This window comes from Mustela putorius, unplaced genomic scaffold, assembly GCF_011764305.1.
Source record: "Mustela putorius furo isolate JIRA1106 unplaced genomic scaffold, ASM1176430v1.1 tig00537227_pilon_pilon_pilon, whole genome shotgun sequence".
Taxonomy (NCBI): Eukaryota; Metazoa; Chordata; class Mammalia; order Carnivora; family Mustelidae; genus Mustela; species Mustela putorius.
In genome coordinates, this window is record NW_025422368.1 from 1,024,449 (window position 1) to 1,043,099 (window position 18,651).

At 37.2% G+C, this 18,651-nt stretch overlaps 1 pseudogene; it reads right to left on the reverse strand.

The window, feature by feature from the left end:
- Positions 1–13,779: 13,779 nt before the first annotated feature.
- On the reverse strand, positions 13,780–14,702 carry LOC101685385 (annotated as a pseudogene).
- Between the last annotated feature and the right edge of the window lie 3,949 nt (positions 14,703–18,651).

Sequence of the window (18,651 nt, forward strand, 5' to 3'; positions counted from 1 at the left end):
TCCGTGCTCCTGGATTGGAAGAATAAATATTGTGAAAATGTCTATGCTACCTAAAGCAATCTACACATTTAATGCAATTCCTATCAGAGTACCATCCATCTTTTTCAAAGAAATGTAACAAATAATCCTAAAATTTATATGGAACCAGAAAAGACCTCAAATAGCCAAAGGGATATTGAAAAATAAAGGCAATGTTGGTGGCATCACAATTCCAGACTTCAACCTCCATTACAAAGCTTTCATCTTCAAGACATCATGGTACTGGCACAAACACAGACAAATAGATCAATGGAACAGAATAGAGAGCCCAGAAATAGACCCTCAACTCTATGGTCAACTAATCTTTGACAAAGCAGGAAAGAATGTCCAATGGAAAAAAGACAGCCTCTTCAATAAATGGTGCTGGGAAAATTGGACAGCCACATGCAGCAAAATGAAATTGGACCATTTCCTTACACCACACACAAAAATTAGACACAAAATGGATGAAGGACCTCAATGTAAGAAAGGAATCCATCAAAATCCTTGAGGAGAACACAGGCAGCAACCTCTTCGACCTCAGCCGCAGCAACATCTTCCTAGGAACATCGCCCAAGGCAAGGGAAGCAAGGGCAAAAATGAACTATTCTGATTTTATCAAGATCAAAAGCTTTTGCACAGCAAAGGAAACAGTTAACAAAACCAAATGACAACTGACAGAATGGGAGAAGATATTTGCAAATGACATATCAGATAAAGGACTAGTGTCCAAAATCTATAAAGAACTTAGCAAACTCAACACCCAAAGAACAAATAATCCAATCAAAAATGGGAAGAGGACAGGAACAGATATTTCTGCAAAAAAGACATCCAGATGGCCAACAGACACATGAAAAAGTGCTCCATATCACTCGGCATCAGGGAAATACAAATCAAAACCACAATGAGATATCACCTCACACCAGTCAGAATGGCTAAAATCAACAAGTCAGGAAATGACAGATGCTGGCGAGGATGCGGAGAAAGGGGAACCCTCCTACACTGTTGGTCAGAATGCAAGCTGGTGCAACCACTCTTTAAAATAGCAAGTAGGTTCCTCAAAATGTTGAAAATAGAACTGCCTATGACCCAGCAATTGCACTACTGGGTATTTACCCTAATGATAGAAACGTCGTGATCCAAAGGGGCACGTGCACCCGAATGTTTATAGCAGCAATGTCCACAATAGCCAAACTATGGAAAGAACCTAGATGTCCATCAACAGATGAATGGATAAAGAAGAGGTCATATATATACACAATGGAATACTATGCAGCCATCAAAAAGAAATGAAATCTTGCCATTTGTGACAACGTGGATGGAATTAGAGCATATCATGCTTAGCAAAATAAGTCAAGCAGAGAAAGACAACTATCATATGATATCCCTGATAGGAGGGAAGTGGTGATGCAACATAGGGACTTAAGTGAGTAGGAGAAGAATCAATGAAAGAAGATGGGATTGGGAGGGAGACAAAGCATAAGTGACTCTTAATCTCACAAAACAAACTGAGGTTTTTTGGGAGGAGAGGGTTTGGGAGAAGGGGTTTGGGGTTATGGACATTCGGGAGGGTATGTGCTTAGGTGAGTGCTGTGAAGTGTGTAAACCTGGTGATTCACAGACCTGTACCCCTGGGGATAAAAATATATGTTTATAAAAAATAAAAATTTAATTTAAAAAAATCAATAAACCACTGGCCACACTAATCCAAAGGAAAAGAAAGCCCAAATTAATAAAATTATTAATGTAAAGGGAGAGATCACAACTAACACCAAGGAAGTAGAAACAATCATCAGAAGTTATTATCAAAAGGTATATGCCAAAAGCTTAGCAATCTAGGTGAAATGGATGCATTCCTGGAAAACTATAAACTCCCAAAATGGAGCCAGAAAGAAATCGACAACCTGAATAGACCAATATCTAGTAACGAGATTGAAGCAGTGATCAAAAACCTCCCAAAAAACAAGAGCCTAGGACCTGACGGATTCCCTGGGAATTCTACCAAATTTTCAAAGAAGAAATAAAGCCTATTATCCTGAAGCTGTTTCAAAAAATTGAAGCAGAAGGAAAACTTCCAGATTCTTTCTATGAAGCCAGCATTACCCTGATCCCCAAACCAGGCAAAGACCCTACCAAAAAGGAGAATTTCAGACCAATATCACTGAGGAATATGGATGTTAAGATTCTCAACAAGATCCTAGCAAACAGGATCCAACAGCACATTAAAAAGATTATCCACCATGACTAGGTGGGATTCATCCCTGGGCTACAAGGATGGTTCAACATTTGCAAATCAATCAATGTGATAGAACAAATTAATAATTAATATGAGAAGAGAGAAAAACCACATGGTCCTCTCAATCAATGCAGAAAAAGCATTTGACAAAATCCAGCATCCGTTCCTGATTAAAATGCTTCAAAGTGTAGGGATAGAGGGAACATTCCTGAACTTCATAAAATCTATCTATGAAAGACCCACAGCAAAAATCATCCTCAATGGGAAAAAGCTTGCAGCCTTCCCGTTGAGATAAGGAACACGACAAGGATGCCCACTTTCACCACTCTTGTTCAACATAGTATTGGAAGTCCTAGCAACAGCAATCAGACAACAAAGAGTAATAAAAGGTACCCAAATTGGCAATGAAGAGGTCAATCTCTCTCTATTCACAGATGACATGATTTCTTATATGGAAAACCCAAAATACTCCACCCCCAATCTATGTCCTTTATTTCTGTTCTATTATTTATTACTTCTTTTCTGCTGGCTTTAGGCTTTATTTGCTTTTCCTTTTCTAGCTCCTTTGGGCGTAAGGTTAGGTTGTGTATTTGAGACTTTTCTTGCTTCTTGAGACAAGCCTGTATCGCTTTATATTTCCCTCATAAGATTGCCTTTGCTGCATCCCAATGGACTGTTGTGTTTTCATTTTCATTTGTTTCCATGTATTTTTCTATTTCTTCTTTAATTTCCTGGCTAACCCATTCATTCTTTAATAGGATGTTCTTTAACTTCCATGTTTTTAGTGGTCTTTCCATATTTGTGTGTGTCTGTTTGACCTCAAGTTCCATAGTAATACGGCAAGGAAATATGCATAGTATGATCTCAATCTTTCGTAATTGTTAAAGCCTGAATTGTGACCCAGGATGTGCACTGGGAATTCTGGGGAATGCTCCATGTGCACTCCAAAAGAATACGTATTCTGCTACTTTAGGATGAAATGTTCTGAATATATCTGTTAAGTCCATCTGGTCTAGTGTGTCATTCAAAGCCATTATTTCCTTATCAATATTCTGCTTAAATTATCTGTCCATCCATTGATGTAGGTGGGGTGTTAAAGTCCTCTAGTATTATTATATTGTTATCAATGAGTTCCTTTATTTTTCTTATGAGTTGTTTCAAATATTTGGGTGCTCCCAAGTTGGGAGGATAAATATTTACAATTGTTAGATCTTCTTGTTAGATGGACCCCTTAATTATGATATAGTGCCCTTCTTCATCTCTTGTTATAGTCTTTGGTTTAAAATCAGGCATATTACTTAAACATGTTTTGATTAAATCCCATGACCTTTCCTTGTACTTTCTTTTGGGATAAATTTCTCCATGTTAATATTTTGTCTAGGTCTTCTTTTCTATGTTAGGAAAGCCTGCTATTCCCTGCCTCTGAAAGTAATGCATTTATGAAGAAGTTGTCATGCAGTGCCCTTGCCCTGGCACTTCAGGAAGTTTCTCTGGTGTGTGCTGTATGCATTCTGCTGTTGTGTTTTAGCTGCTCTCAGGTCAGTCCCCTACAGGGTTTCTCCTTGCCTGTAGTGGGGAGTTTGGACCTTGTCCACTATATAGCAAGTTTTAATTAGGTATGTTTTGGTCTGCTTGTTAAAAGAAGTTAGTCCTATTTTCCCTAGAGCTGAAGCTTTGCAATACACTGTGGTCAGTAGACTTTGTGGGTGTGGGAGGTTTGTGCTGGTCTTCTGGAGGAGGATCCACTGCTACTCTGACTCTCAGGCACACCTGCCCTGGTTTAGAAGCACCTGAGGGATGGAGCTTAGTGAAAGCAACTCTAGCCTGCACTGAGGGTTCTGAGTTCCTCAATGAGGTCTGTCCATGCTGAAGGGGGGATGGAGGGTGTGGAATAGCATCAGCTGGCTCTCTCTCTCTCTTGTCCCTGGAAAGGGAAGTTCACATCACCACTGTTCAAGAAGCCCTAACAGAAGAGTGAACAATTTCCCCTCATGTGTCCCAGGCTTCCCTCATATCCCTGCCTTCACCCTATGTCTGAGCCACCTGTTCATCTGCATCGCAGTGCTCCTGTGTTTTATCTCAGGCCCTCTGACTGGTTTCAAAACTCCAAATTTAGGGACCAAGTGCACCACAGAATGGGCTGATCATCTGAGAGAGCATCTTACCCTGCTGTGACTGTTGCTGGTTTGTCCCAGAAGGGCAGTCGCACTAAGGCAGAGGGGCTTGGAGTTTGTGGTAAAGGGCAGCAAAATGCTTGTGTCCAGGTTAGCTGCCTTCAGAGTCTCTCCTGATATGCTAATGAACTGGGCACCTCAATGGTGCCCACGGGCTCTTTTGTCCCCTGAGAGGTGGTGCTACCTCTCCCAAATGCACTCCAAGAAGGGGAACTGCCTGTCCCAGTGTGACCCAAGGCATCCTCAAACCACATTGTCTGCTACCAGGCCTCTGCCATCCTTCTCCACAGGAGCCTTACAGCATCCACCTAGCGATGGTGCAGACCTCTAAAGATTAAGTCTTTGAGCTCCACTGCTTGCAAAAGCATGCAATAATCAGATTCTCCTGTTTTCCCCTTCACTGTGTTGGGGAAGTGTTTTTCATGTGCAGTGCTCTATGTTCTGTTCTCTCTCTCTCTCCCCCCCTCCCAACTCCACTGTCTCTTCTCTACCTGATCAGGGCTCCTTCCCCCTCAGCAGCACCAGCGATTCTTCTCTCCCCCAAAAGCTCATCTCTGCATCTCCTACCTTCCGTAATGCAGTCTCCTTTCTCTCTCAGGTTGTGCAGTTGGTTCTCTCAGTCCTCAGATTCATTTCTTGGGTGTTCAGGATGATTTGATATCTATTTATCATTCTACTCTGTTTCTATGAGTTTGGTTTTTAAAATTTCACATGTAAGTGAAATCATACAGTATTTGTCTTTGTCTGAAATCTTTCACTTCACCAAATTCATAGAAACAGTAGAATGATTTTCAGGGGCTGAGAGGTGGGAGAACTGGCTGAGGGTGGTAAAAGGCTCCAAACCTCTAGTTATGAATAAGTTCTGGGGACCTATATAATATAGTATCTGTCTATAATTATATAATTATATATCTGCCTATACTATATACCTGGAAGTTGATAATAGATCTTAAATGTCCTCACCACCAAATAACAACAACAACAACAATAATAATAATAAAGTATGTGAGGTGATGAATTTTTAATTATTCTTATTATGGTAATCATTTCATAATGTATTCATGTATCAAATCATTTGATACACCTTAAATGTATGCAGTGTTATATACCTCCCATCCAAGTATTAACCAGGCCCAACCATGCTCAGCCTCCAACATCAGACAAGATCTGGAGCATTCATGGTGGTATGGTAGACCAATGTTATACATCGAACACATCTCTCAACACTAGAAAATGTTGAAAACAACAAAAGCCAGTTTTTAGATATTATGATAGCAAGTGAGTACATCTTTATTCTTAAGCTCTGAAAAACAATCTGAGGGGTTTGAAGTGGCGGGGGGGGGTGTGGGAGGTCGGGCTACAGGTGGTGGGTATTATAGAGGGAAGGGATTGCATGGAGCACTGGGTGTGGTGAAAAAATAATGATACTGTTATACTGAAAATAAATAAATGAAAAGAAAAAAAAGATTTTTTAATTTTTTTTAAAAATTTATTTGACAAAAGAGTGACAGCAAGAGCAGGAACACAAGCAGGGGGAGTGGGAGAGGAAAAGCAGGCCTCCTGCCAAGCAGGGAGCCCGATGCAGGGCTCTATCCCAGGACCCTAGGATCATGGCCTAAGCCGAAGGCAGATGCTTAACCATGAGAACCACCTAGGCACCCCAAAAGTCAACACATGTTATATCACATTAACATAGACACATGTGTTTGTAACGAAATAAGGAGGAAAAGTTCATGAACCATTTGCTTGCTTGCTTGTTTGTTTGTTTCTTTTTTTTTAAATATTTTATTTATTTATTTGGCAGACAGAGATCACAAGTAGGTGAAGAGGCAGGCAGAGAGAGAGGAGGAAGCAGGCTCCCCGCTGAGCAGAGAGCCCGATGCGGGGCTCGATCCCAGGACATTGGGATCATGACCTGAGCCGAAGGCAGAGGCTTTAATCCACTGAGCCACCCAGGCGCCCCTGTTTGTTTGTTTCTTAAATGGAGTTGAATAATGGAGATTCTGTGTCTGGCAAATTTCTGAGATCATTGAAAAAGTAACAAACTATGCCTTGCCTCTGATATATAAAATTTTTCTGAGCAATTTCTTAATCATTAAAATGTACTGCCAATTGTGACTTTCTAATTAATTTGGCCTTCATTGAACTTCATTCTGCCCATTTTCAGGGGTAGTAAGATTAGTAACATCTGAGGAGACCATACCTGTTTCTCTGAGTGTCTGCTTTGAGGGACCGTTCCTTCAGTGAACATACAGCATGGCCTTGGAGAGAGAATCTGGTCTCTCAATTCAGATGAATTCACCAAATACTCCTTTTAGAGCTTTTGTGGATGTCAGTAACATGATGAGGTCAAAAATCCACACTGTGCAGTTGCATTGGAACAAGCATGCAATGTACTATATTGTTCAACATAGTATTAGAAGTCCTAGCAACAGCAATCAGACAACAAAGAGAAATAAAAGGTATCCAAATTGGCAATGAAAAAGTCAAACTCTCTCTCTTTGCAGATGACATGATTCTTTATATGGAAAATCCAAAAGACTCCACCCCCAAACTACTAGAACTCATACAGCAATTCAGCAACATGGCAGGATACAAAGTCAATGTACAGAAATTAGTGGCTTTCTTATACACAACAATGAAAATACAGAAAGGGAAATTAGAGAATCGATTCCATTTACTATAGCACCAAGAACCATAAGATACCTGGGAACAAACCTAACCAAAGAGTTAAAGGGAACTGTACTGGAGGAACTACAGAACACTCATGAAGGAAATTGAAGAAGACACAAAAAGATGGAAGACCATTCATGCTCTTAGATCGGAAGAATAAACATTGTTAAAATGTCTATACTGCCTAGAGCAATCTATACTTTTCATGCCATTCCGTTCAAAATTCCACCGGTATTTTTCAAAGAGCTGGAGCAAATAATCCAAAAATTTGTATGGAATCAGAAGATACCCCAGTTGCTAAGGAAATGTTGAAAAACCAAAATAAAACTGGGGACATCACGTTACCTGATTCCAAGCTTTACTACAAAGCTGTGATTACCAAGACAGTATATAGGAAATTTCTGTCACCATTCAAGATAATCTCATATTTCCAGCTGCAGAGATTAAAATAGTAGAAAACTCAAACCCTAGAGTATGATTTTTTTGGTTTTGCTGATTACAAAATATCTCCGTTCATACCTCTGACATCTCTTACTTGAATAAACTCTGGACATCTGGGTATGTAGATTATTTGCAACAATTTGAATATCCTGATATTTTTGACACCCTACCCCAACTACATTTGCATAGGAAACAAACCCCTCATTTCCCTGTTGGAGGTCTTTTCTACCTGCTCTAAGATGCTAGGACTCCTGAGGACATTTCTTGATAGAAGAAGCTAAATTCCCTTTACATCCATCCTACTCCTAGTTTTCATGAGTGCAGTTACCAGAATCAGAACCCAGCACTCTGAGAGAGGAATAGCACTCCAAAGCAGAGGCAGAATTTGTAAAAGACTGGCTTTAAAATTTGACTATAATTTTAATACATCCTGGAAAAATGCAAAGTACATTGAAATGAATGAATTTTGAGGGCTCTTTTAGCAGTGAGATAGATACTGGGTAAAATTTGTACTTACCAGAGATTTTTAAATTAATACGCTGATTCATGCAAATAGTCTAACTGTTTGCTGGATTGATAAGTACAACACACAAATAAATAATGGATGGCTCTAAAGAAGTTGGGACACTAATAACACTGAGAAAACTTAAATTTAATCTCTTTAGGAGACAGTGATGCTGAGGAGGATTAACCATTGCTGTTCTGGTCTCATACACCTGGGTTAGGTGCCCTTGAGTTATCAGAAAATCTTCCCTTCCTCAGTGACAAGAGCAACAACCCTTAGCTTCCAAAACATCTTGATAGTTCTCTCTAAGTATGTTGATGTGAGACATTAAAGTTAAATGCCACTCCCTCTACCACTGAACTTTTGTGAAGTAAATATTTCCAATAGCATGGCATTAAACAAATTTAGATCCTATTTAGAAATTCTTTGTCGAGGGGCACCTGGGTGGCTCAGTGGATTAAAGCCTCTGCCATGGGCTCAGGTCATGATCTCAGGGTCCTGGGATTGAGCCCCACATCGGGCTGTCTGCTCAGCGGAGAGCCTGCTTCCCTCCTCTCTCTTCCTGCCTCCTGCCTACTTGTGATTTCTCTCTGTCAAATAAATAAATAAATTCTTTAAAAAAAAAAAAAGAAAGTAATTCTTTGTCGATTTCCCACACCTAATTTCCTGAAATGCTGACTAAACAACTCACCCTTTCCAGGCTTACGATTGTGGATATGCAGACCGAACCAAACAAAATTTACATGTCTAATTATTTAGCTTTTGCTTAAGTCATCCAAAGTTAATTATGTAAGTTACCACAAAAAAAACCTAAGTATTATATATTATATTATATTTTATTATATTATATATATTATATTTTATATTATATATTCAGTTGAAGAAACTGATGCCAGGGCCAATGTAAATAAATAGATCGTTTATAAATATTGGTAAGCAAAAAATAAACTATTTCAAAAGCCTAGAAGCCATATTTCATAAAAATGAACAAATAGAAAATCAGTCTTTGGTTAAAGTTCCTGTTTTCCGTTTTTGTTTATTTATAGAATTGAAATAATCAAGAAATTACTTTGAAACTAATTCCTTTTTTTATGTTTTCACATTGAGGATATATTGCTTTTTTCTTATCCCATCTCTTCCTTGTTCCTCTCCCTCTCCAGGCTTCACAAGTAAGTTTCTTTGTCCTCACTGAGATCTCCTGAATAATAACTTACACACATTCAAAACTTTTATTGGAAGAATAAATATTGTGAAAATGTCTATGCTACCTAAAGCAATCTACACATTTAATGCAATTCCTATCAAAGTACCATCCATCTTTTTTAAAGAAATGGAACAAATAATTCTAAAATTTATATGGAACCAGAAAAGACCTCGAATAGCCAAAGGGATATTGAAAAAGAAAGCCAACGTTGGTGGCATCACAATTCCGGACTTCAAGCTCTATTACAAAGCTGTCATCATCAAGACAACATGGTACTGGCACAAAAACAGACACATAGATCAATGGAACAGAATAGAGAGCCCAGAAATAGACCCTCAACTCTATGGTCAACTAATCTTTGACAAAGCAGGAAAGAATGTCCAATGGAAAAAAGACAGCCTTTTCAATAAATGGTGCTGGGAAAATTGGACAGCCACATGCAGAAAAATGAAATTGGACCATTTCCTTACACCACACACAAAAATAGACTCAAAATGGATGAAGGACCTCAATGTACGAAAGGAATCCATCAAAATCCTTGAGGAGAACACGGGCAGCAACCTCTTCGACCTCTGCCGCAGCAATATCTTCCTAGGAACAACGCAAAAGGCAAGGGAAGCAAGGAAAAAAAATGAACTACTGGGATTTCATCAAGATCAAAAGCTTTTGCACAGCAAAGGAAACAGTTAACAAAATCAAAAGACAACTGACAGAATGGGAGAAGATATTTGCAAACGACATATCAGATAAAGGACTAGTGTCCAGAATCTATAAAAGAACTTAGCAAACTCAACACCCAAAGAACAAATAATCCAATCAAGAAATGGGCAGAAGACATGAACAGACATTTCTGCAAAGAAGACATCCAGATGGCCAACAGACACATGAAAAAGTGCTCCATATCACTCGGCATCAGGGAAATACAAATCAAAACCACAATGAGATATCACCTCACACACCAGTCAGAATGGCTAAAATCAACAAGTCAGGAAATGACAGATGCTGGCGAGGATGCGGAGAAAGGGGAACCCTCCTACACTACACACTGTTGGTGGGAATGCAAGCTGGTGCAGCCACTCTGGAAAACAGCATGGAGGTTCCTCAAAATGTTGAAAATAGAACTGCCCTATGACCCAGCAATTGCACTATTGGGTATTTACCCTAAAGATACAAATGTAGTGATCCAAAGGGACACATGCACCCGAATGTTTATAGCAGCAATGTCCACAATAGCCAAACTATGGAAAGAACCTAGATGTCCATCAACAGATGAATGGATCAAGAAGATGTGGTATATATACACAATGGAATACTATGCAGCCATCAAAAGAAATGAAATCTTGCCATTTGCAACAACATGGATGGAACTAGAGCGTATCATGCTTAGCGAAATAAGTCAAGCAGAGAAAGACAACTATCATATGATCTCCCTGATATGAGGAAGTGGTGCTTCAACATGGAGGCTTAAGTGGGTAGAAGAAGAATAAATGAAACAAGATGGGATTGGGAGGGAGACAAACCATAAGTGACTCTTAATCTCACAAAACAAACTGAGGGTTGCCGGGGGGAGGGGGTTTGGGAGAAGGGGGTGGGATTATGGACATTGGGGAGGGTATGTGCTTTGGTGAGTGCTGTGAAGTGTGTAAACCTGGTGATTCACAGACCTGTACCCCTGGGGATAAAAATATATGTTTATAAAAAATAAATAAAAAAAAAAATTCAAAAATAAAATATGAAGTCTGTTAAAGTTTCCAAAAAAAAAAAAAAAAAACAACTTTTATTGATTTTATGACCTACATTGCTTTCAGGGGATTGGACAAAATGACATCTTCTATTCAACATACAAGAATAAGTGTAACAAACAATCCAATATCAATTCAACATTACAACATTTTGCAATATCTAATCAGTTCAGTTTCTCCAATCACCATAAAAAGGTGAAATCTCATAATAAGAAGTTGAAATTATCTTAAGGAAAAGACATTGAAGCAAGCTCTGGGTGCTTGTCCACAGATGCTTAATGTAGTCATTTTAACCTATGTTAGTGAGATTTCAATTCAGTGCTTCATTACCATTTACAACTATCAGAGTCAGAGAATATTAACATCCTGGCAATAGAAAATATTATTATAAATGCCTTCACCAAAGTTCTGCATCATTACACTAAATATTAGATAACCATCAACAATACATAAAATTTAAAGACAAAATTCAATACATGATGTTATAGGGCAATTAATATATGTGCATATCCAAATTAAGAACATTAATCAAGAAAGATGAATCCTGCAGTAAAAAACAACAAATAAGTTAATTGTGTTTGAGAAAGCAAGTTCAATCTTCCTCTTCTTGAGATGGTATCACTATTAAAAGATTTCTTCATGTGGATTTTTGTGTACAATTTTAAAGTCACCCCTAAATAGCAACTTGTGATGTCTATGTTGCAGAATGTAATCTTCAAAGTCTCTTGGATGTAGCAGTGTTTCATAAACAATCCATGCACCATTAAAAAAAAAAAAAAAAGACTTTGTCAATGAAAGCCAACAGAAGGTTGGTAAGACATTGGGATGTTCCAATGGCATCTTGATATATAAAGATATAAATTCGGCACTACTTTTCAAAGGAGACCCAGAGAAAAAAGTTACCAAAGTGTTTATGGCAATTGAAAGAAAACTACAGAGACCTTATTGAGCACCTTTGGAAGTATTCTGCCTTGGTTTTCAACTTTTCCAGATTCCTTCAAACATTTAAAGTAGTTTCAGCAATGCCACTTCTGAGGTTTTGCACTGGAATACTTTTATCTGTTAAGGCTACAAAACAGGAAATATGAATCAACCAGACAAAAACTAAAGCAAAAGAATCAGGCCATATTCTTATCCAGTATTCTATTGCCTTTTCCCAACAGTTCTTAGTAACCTGCACTTGTTAGCTCTACAACAGAGTGACACTCTAACAGTAATGGGCATCCAATGGAAATATGTCAAACCTAAACTTAAAAGGGTATTTTCCAGACTAATAATAATACAGGACAATGATCACTTTCCCAAGCCAAATAGGATATTTATTTTGCTCTCGAATAATGTTTTTCTCAAGTATAATTAAATGGTCACCACTGAGTATCAACTATAATGGTAGATCCACAGGTTTAGGGAGGAGGGGATAAATATAACCTTACTTTTTTTAAAAAATCATTTTGCTGATCTCTTTATCTCTTAAATAATCATTAATCAAATCTTGAACCCTAATAAACATTAACCCACAAAATGAATGCCTTGTGCATTCATCAAAGAAAGCTTTGCTATCTAAACAAAAACTGAAAAAAAGAAGGCTTAGTCAGATACCCATGTTTGGGGTTTTCACAATGCCAAGTACATCGACAAAACTGATCATTGTACCTTATTTCTTAGATTTAGCTTTTTCCACATTTGATTTTGTTTGGACTTAAGCATTAACTGTTTCACTGAAGCCCTGTTTCATTTTTGCACTTAGAGCACTTGTAAAAACAGTGATTTGTTATAACTTTCTCTAGAACTTGGCTTCCCTTGATACCTGTCAAATCTGTGGGTTGCTGCTGCATTAACCACTCTTCTCTCAATTGGCATTTTATGCTTAGCACTAATAACAATTTTATTACTCCTTAACCAAACTAATAAACACACTCATACACATATAAATATAATACATGCTTGCACATATATATAATCCAACTATTCATGAAGGTTATTGTAAGGCTTTGTGATATTTTTCACTGAGATTCTCAAGCTCTCTTCATTTTAATATGGTGCCTTCACTAACTGCATATTCACTACAAATAATTTGTGTCATCCAAAACATAGAGAGCATGCGTTGTAACATATTGTAAATATCCTAAATTATTTTTATGATATGACAGCAAAGTAGGCATGAGTCTGTCATTCAAAGAAATTTGAATAAAATATCTTAACTTATAAAATCAATGCAATTTTCACATTTCTTTTTTGGCCTATTAAGTCAACAAAGATCACTGGTTATCTACCTTTCCCTTCCCTCCTCATTATATCCACATGCTCTCTTATCTTTTGTCTGACATGGGAAACAAAGTACACCACTAACATTTATACTATAATTAGCGTGCAAACAATTGGGTTACACAGTTTCTATGTTAATAATTATGCTAGGTATTTTCTGCATCTCTATATTACTTACACACACAGGGAAGCAAAACTATAATATTCTATACTTCCCCATTTGCATAACATATTATTGCCTGCAGAGTGAGAAATACATAACCCTTTATAGAAATGCAGCAGATTTTCATGGTATCCAGAATTTTCAGGTTTAACATTGCCTTGCGAAAAAGTGAATATGTTATTTGGAGCTTTCTTTACAGGATGTTATTAATGCTGTGGAATAAAACTATTAAGGAGCATTTTTCTTTGAAGGGGTGGGGTTTTCTTTTTTAAATAAACCTGAGCTTTAAAATGCCTGAGTCTAAAAGATCAAGAAGATAAAATCAGCTGGTACAAGAACAGAACATGTGGAAGCAGATTTAAAGTACAACTTTTTTCTTCCATAGGACTTTTTTCATGGCATCTTTAATAACCTTGTTTCTTAGAGAGTAGATTCAGGGGTTCAGCATAGGTGTGAACAAAATGTAACATACTGAAGTCACTTTACAAAGTTCAGGGTTACTTGGAGGTGTGAGGTAGACAAAGGAGACAGTCCCATAGAGCAAACTTACAACCCCCAGGTGGGAGCTGCAAGTGGAGAAGGCTTTCTTCCTCCCTTCACTGGAGTGGATTTTTAAGACTGCAGACACAATATGCATATAAGATACCACAATAATGACTACTGTGAGCAAAAAAATGAGCACAGCCAGACTAAATGACACCATCTTATTCATAAAGATATTGGAACAGGAGATCTTCTCAATTGAGTTGGAATCACAGTAGAAGTGATCAATGACTCAGGAAGCACAGAAAGACATTGAGAAGGTTACACCGATTTGAAGGATGGAACTGACAGCCACAGAGATAGCAACCAGCCACCAACTGGATACAAAACAGTGTAGAGGAGTGGGTTGCACATGGTGATGAAGTGGTCATAGGCCATGGCTGCCAGGACAAAAGCCTCTGAGACCATAAGGAGTGCATAAAGAAATAGCTGACCCACACAACCTGCAAAAGATATGGACTTTTTTTGAGACAGGATGTTGACCATGGCTTTGGGTACAATAACCATGGAGTAGGAGAGGTCAAGAATAGAAAGAATGCCTAGGAAGAAATACATTGGTGTGTTTAGCCGGGGATCAGTCACAATGATGCCAATCGTGCTAAGGTTCCCCAAAAGAACCATCCCATAAACAATCAGGAATAGTAGGAAGAGGAGACTGTGGAGCTCTGGACGGACCCTGAAGCCTACAAGAATGAAGTCAGTCACTTCTAAGTGGTTGTCTCTGTCCTCATCACCCATGGCAAATTTCTGCTTTAAAGTATAATAAAAAGTCAACAGATAAAGTTTCCACTATTTCTGTACCATCACAAATAATACTTTATATTTAAACCAAAAATTTTTAGTTGACAGAATACTTTCAAGTAAGTCCCATTAAGTTTACACACATGAGAAAATTCAAGATGAGAGGGATTTGACGTGCGTAAAGTAACACAACTGGTTAAGGTAACACAACTGGATAGGGTTCAAACTGGAATTTGAACTCAAGGTGAAATATTTTATATTAAAGTTTACTGTGAATTTCAATACAACAAAGTCTGATACGTCCTTATGTCTTTCTATCTTGTCATACAGATGGTTTGCAAGATGTCATTTGTGATTTCAAAGTACTAAAGTCTAACTCTTCATATTAAGAAAAAGACACTTCCTTAAATTTCATTTATCATTTTCTATTCATTTTTATAATAATACTTTGCTTCAAAACAGTAAAATTAATTAATCTCAAAAGAAAGATACAAGTTCTTTTCAAGATAATATGAACTTTCTACCAAAAAGAGCTTTTATAACAGCAAGTAAGTCACTAAGGAGTTAACTGTCTTTTTTGAGATCTTTAAAAATAAAAGCAGACTTCAACTTCTGGAAAAAATCTAATTTTATTTAAACACAAAACTAAAATGTGATTGATGCCTTTATAATTTGTATCCTGTAAAGTGTGTTGATACTGTTTTCTTAAATTTGTCAAGAAATCCATGTCATATCCAGCTTCTAAACTTTAAAACTTTTGAAGTTAAACTTATGAGACAGATTTACCTATAATTTTTGTTTTAATTCCTATGTGAGACTAATGACAGACTCATAAATACAGCTAGGAGATACTGACTTTATGATGATTCCCTGCTGAGCACAGAGCCCTATGTGAGGTTCAATCTATAAACCTGAGATCATGACCTGAGTGGAAATCAAGAGTTAGATGCTTAAGCAACTGAGTCATTTAGGTTCCCCAATCTTGTTTCTTCATTGATGTTTGATAGTAAACATTAGTGAAGTGAATTAGCAAATAATCCTTCTTCATTGGAAGATTATTATTAAAACTTAACTTCTATAGATGATATTTTAAAATTTATATTTCTCCTTTATACATCATCTTGATCTACTTAAAATATTTTTTTTTTAGATTTTTTAAAATTTATGTATTTGACAGAGAGAGAGAGATCACAAGTAGGCAGAGAGGCAGGAAGAGGTGGGGGGGGGAAATAGGCTGAGCAGAGAGCCCGATGTGGGCTCGATCCCAGGACCCTGAGATCATGACCTGAGCCGAAGGCAGAGGTTTAACCCACTGACACACCCAGGCGCCCCTATTTAAAATATTTTTATTTTAAAAAATCATCTATTTTTTGTTAAAAAAATCATTATACAGCTGAACCCCTGGGCATACATTAGGAACATAGAATTCCCATATAGTTTAAATCTGCATAAAATTCTTGATTCTGTAAAATTGTAACTACTACTAATAACTTGCTGTTGACCAGAAGCCTTACTGGTAACATAGTTTGTTAACATTTGTCTGTTATATGTATTATATGCTGCTTTTGCACTAAAATAAGCTGGGGAAAAGAAAACATTATTAAGAAAATCATAAGGAAGAGGCACTTACAGCACCGTACTGTATTTATTGAACAAAAAAAAATTGCATTGAAGTGGACCCATGCCGTTCAAACACATATTGTTCAAGATTCAGCTATATATATATTTTTTAAATGTCAGGAGTATCTGTAATGCCATCCCTTTTTTATTCCTGATACTTGTCATTTAATTTTGCTGTTTTTCCATTGTTACATTTGCCAGGGTTTTGTACATTTTACTAGTCTTTCCAAGAATCAATGGTAAGCTATGCAATCACCTTATACCTGTCAGAATGGCTAAAATCAAAAACAAAAAACAAGTGTTGATGAGGATGTGGAGAAAAAGGACCCCCCTCCCATGTACTGTTGGTGGGAATGCAAACTGGTGCCACTGTGGAAAACAGTATTGAGATTCCTCAGAAAGTTAAAAATAGAACTACCCTATAACCCAGTAACTTCACAACTAGCTATTTAACCAAGAATACAAAAACACTGGTTCAAAGGGATACATGCACCCCCGAGTTTATTGCACCAATATTTACAATAGCCAAATTATGAGAGAGTAGTCCAAATGCCCATCAATAGATGAATGGATAAAGAAGACGTGGTCTATATACACAATAGAATATTACTCAACCACTTCAAAAAGAATGAAATCTTGCCATTCTCAATGACATGGATGGAGCTAGAGAGGATAATTCTAAGTGAAGTCAGTCAGAGAAAGACAAATACACTATGATTTCACTCATATGTGGAATTTAAGAAACAATACTAATGAGCAAAGAAAAAAGGGAGAGGGAAACCAAGAAACAGACTCTTAACTATAGAGAACAAACTGATGTTTATCAGAGGGCAGGTGGATAGGGGGATGGGGGAAATAAAGGATAGAGATTAAAGAATAAAGTAATCATGATAAGCATTGAGTAAGATTAAAGAATAAAGTAATCATGATAAGCATTGAGTAAGGTATACAACAATTGAGAAATCACTATATTGTACACCTGAAGCCAATATAACACTGTACATTAACCATGCTGGAATTAAAATTAAGAACTTAATAAAAAATATGAGAATAGCCAATAGAAAAAAAAGTTAAGCCATGTGAATATCTTATATTATCCAAATTTGTCCTTTTTCATGAATTTTTATGTATAACATTTACTTTCTTTCATTTTTTTTGTTTTGACTTGCTCTTTTCTATTTCAATATTAAAATAGAAGATCAATATCAATTTTTCTGTTTTATCTGTTTATAATATTTACCTACAGGGCACCTGGGTGGCTCAGTGGGTTGATCTCAGGGTCCTGGGATCAAGTCCCGCATCAGGCTCTCTGCTCAGCGGGGAGCCTGCTTCCTCCTCTCTCTCTACCTGCCTCTCAGCCTACTTGTGATCTCTGTCTGTCAAATAAATAAATAAAATCTTTTAAAAAAATTTACCTACAATGCTTTTATATATGCCTCTAAGTGCTTATTTTTCTATACTGCAGTTTAGATATAATTTATTATTTAGCTAAAAGTCAACATTTTTTCTTTCTTTTTTTTTTATTTCTTTTCACTGTAACAGTATTCATTGTTTTTGCACCACACCCAGTGCTCCATGCAATACGTGCCCTCCCTAATAACCACCACCTTGTTCCCCCAACCTCCCACCTGCCTGCCCCTTCAAGACCCTCAGGTTCTTTTTCAGAGTCCACAGTCTCTCATGGTTCACCTCCCCTTCCAATTTCCCTCAACTCCCTTCTCCTCTCCATCTCCCCATGTCCTCCATGTTATTTGTTATGCTCCACAAATAAGTGAAACCATATGATGATTGACTCTCTCTACTTGAAACTAAGTCAACATTTAATTCTATTTCCTTTTGATCCATTGAGTTTTGGGAAGTAATTTTAATGTCCATGCTCATAGAGTTTCTCAATCCATTATTTAGTTGTTACTGTTTCCTCTATTAAGCTAACCATTATCAAAGAACATATGCCGAATGATTTCAATCATTGAATCTGTTGAGGGTTTCTTTCTGCCCCACATATTATGAATGATTATAAGTGTTCTTGTGCATTTTAAGCACTAGAATATTTTTATTGCTAATGCCATTGTGAGAAGTTTAAGGATAAGAAAAAAATATACTGGATTCTGGCACATTTTGGGGATTGGATAACCAAACTCTATTCCATGTATTTTCTAAATTGGAGTTGTTGGAAGTTCAAATGTTTCCTGCTACTAGTATTCTTGGCACAAATTTGCTCTACCAATATGATCCACACAAACTCGGAATTTTAAAGGGCACAGTGAGTTGGACATCAATTTTCTGTTCTTTTTGATATTTTCTACCAGGGAAATGTTACCTTAGG